Below are 3060 nucleotides of genomic sequence, written 5' to 3'. Positions count from 1 at the left end.
TGGATCACACTCATCTACTCAGAAATTTTTTAAGTCAATTATTTTATTGAGGGAGATAAATTACTCAAATGTTAACTTGTTGTAGTCAAAGAAAAGAAACATATTAAAAGTTAGGTGTGTTGGTAAAGGAATCAGAGTACTAAAGGTTCTGCCCAACAAATATTCTGAATCTAGGGTTTCTGTATTTCTCCATGCCTAAATTTCTCCTGGGTCACTTGCTATTCAAAAGATTCAGGAGACCAGATGAAATAGGATTATTTTGGTTTTATCAACCAAGAGTCTTCAGATCTTCTCTCAGCCAAGGCATCCAGCGATAATATGATTTATGCTTCAGATTCCTCTGAAGGATTGGAAAGTCTCTTTCACATCGCATTACCAAGCTCCCTGCTCTTGGTCCTCTTTTCCATGTACTCATTCTTCAAGCATTTTCTCATCTCCTGATCAAGATCATTGCAATGACCAAAAAATTTCAGAATGCTGTGATTTTTGTGAAATTCCTTAAGTGTTAATCAAGACATTGCATTCTTCAGTGTTCAAGTGTGGAGATAAGTTAGGATGCATCTTTAGGAGAAGGTGACGGAGCACAGCAGAGCAACCCGCCTGGCAGCCACACCAGAAAGGCTGAAGCGGAATTCACCAGCGAAGATGCCTCAACCCAAGGCCCGCTGGCCAGGGTGCCAGAGCCAGGCCATCTCCACAAGGAGAACACTCCTATGCCCTCCACAGCTGACTCACTTTACTCTGAATTTTTAAGGTATAATTGTTATAACATAGTATAATATGACTGTTTGTTTAACTTCACATTATTGCTCATGCTAATTAATTGCCTGATCTTTAGAATCAAAACCAGAGTCCCCTAGTAGCTAGGATGAAGACCCATAGCTGATACAAACAAGGGGGCTGGAGCCCAGGAGAGGAAACTTCATCTATTCTGGCAGGAAACCCAAAAAGGGAATCTGAACTAGGAGGCAGACAGCTTCTACAGTAACATAAGTACCAAAGAAAAGGATGAGGATATTACAAAATATAGAATACATAAAAATGTAACTATTTGAAACCAAATAGCAGCTCTGTCCTTTAATAAAGCACTATATTGCCTTCTCAGAAAGCGTATATCCAAAATTATAATAATTCAGATTGTTTTTGGTTCCACTCAGAAACATTTTGTTAAAAGATTGCCTTACATCGTATTTGAAAAATATAAGCAGACTTTTACCAAATATAGATACAAGGATCATAAACTGAAAATAGAAACCAGAAGACAGACTCAGTGGAAACCAAGGGAATAGTGACACTGTATTACACTTGGCAGTGAAGAAATAGAAATCTATAGTGATTTACTACCTTTACATAAGAATAAAGAATTGGGCGAAAAAATATTTAAACTATCAAAAATAGTAAGACACTTCTTGGCAGTAAGTAAGGAAGAAGATTTATTTAACTGTGGAGAAGGTTGGCAGAAAGGAACTAAAATGAGAAACAATAATATCACATATTAACTTTGTTCTTAAACATCCACATTTAATGTATCAACTTTGGCTGTTGTTATATGCCTTGGCAACTCAATAAAGTTACTGAAATGGAAAATTGAAAATTTTTATTGTGATATTTCCAATTTCTCCTCTAGTGGAATAGTTTAATAATAAGCCATTACATATGCTTTCAGCATTCTCATTAAAATGAGTGAGCTATCATTTTTCTTTCTATTCCTAGTTATCAGCAACTTTATTTACCAGTGCATATTAGGTGGAACGCAAAGCTCAGCTAACCACTGTGGTTGTACTTTCCGAATAGGCAAGTATTATCTATTTTAAAGCTGGAAAAAATCCTAAGTAGTTTCATATTCCATATTTCATTGTATCAATGAGGAAACTGAGGCTCAGAAAGGTTAAGTAACTTGTCTTCAATCAATAACTAGTTGATGGCAGAGTAGATGTCATGCTTCTAGAATGTTCTACTACAGCAGACTATCCTAGAATCCAAATATTATTTCAATAGCAGTTGTTGAACATTGGCCTACACATTCCTGCCTAGCCAAAAAAAAAAAAAAAGTGGCCAAAAAGGAGCCTTAATTTATTGAAAGCCTACTTCATCATTATCACAGGGAATACCAGATTGCAAAGGACTCAGATTCCAGTTATATTCCCCAGTACTTGGGAATGGATATTTTCCTTGTGGCTTTTATGAATCTGCCCTCACCTTTTACATGTTTTAATTGTCTATAAAATGTCTCTCTGCATTCACATCAGAGTCGTGCAGAATGTCAAAGACTCTCTAATTTGTAAGGTGATATCTTCATAAAGCTGCATTAATTCATCTATTGGTCTTTGCAGAGTAAATCTACCTCTAATCTGGTACCTGCCATTAAGCTGCTCATATCACTAATTTATTTCCTTTTTAAACAGCAATCTGTGCATGCCATCTTTGGCTCAGGGTCAACATAAAGCATTTACATTAACCATTAACCCTCCTGAGGCAGTGGGCTTGATCGGAGGAGAAGCCAAGTGGAGCTGAAAGAACCAGGAAAGGGTCCAACTCTTAGTTCAGGTGCCAATAAGCCATGTGACCTTGAGCAAATCATTTATCTCCTCTGAACCTTTCTTCATGTGCAAAAGGTAGGACATCAGGTTCCTGACCCCAAAGATCTAAAACTCTGCATTTCTAAATTGCTAATTTTTAAGCCAAACATTATTTTTTATGCTTGTATCCTAAATTTCCAACCCATGTATTCCATACACCTGGCACAGATTTCAGTCCTAGCATTGAGACAAGTAACTAAACTACAATAAAATGTGATGTCTCCCTTACCATATTGTGAATTCCATAAAAGGTTCATTCATTTTTATAGGCTCAGTGCCTGGCAGAGGTGACATTCTATAAATGTTTGATATATGGACGGATGGATGGATGATTGCCACAGCAAAATAGTAAGAAAAGCTTAAGTGTATGAGTTTATATTATCTCTGTAAATAGCCCAAAGATCATTATCCTAAACCTTATCAGAAGAGCTAGCACTTAAGTGTAATTTTGCCTATTTACAGCTTAATGGACTTCACAATA

At 36.5% G+C, this 3060-nt stretch overlaps 1 pseudogene; it reads right to left on the bottom strand.

The window, feature by feature from the left end:
- Positions 1–323: 323 nt before the first annotated feature.
- LOC102429698 lies at positions 324–596 on the bottom strand (annotated as a pseudogene).
- Positions 597–3060: the final 2464 nt, after the last annotated feature.

Source organism: Myotis lucifugus, unplaced genomic scaffold (genome assembly GCF_000147115.1).
Source record: "Myotis lucifugus unplaced genomic scaffold, Myoluc2.0 scaffold_62, whole genome shotgun sequence".
NCBI lineage: Eukaryota > Metazoa > Chordata > Mammalia > Chiroptera > Vespertilionidae > Myotis > Myotis lucifugus.
This window is presented reverse-complemented; position numbering and strand designations above follow the sequence as displayed.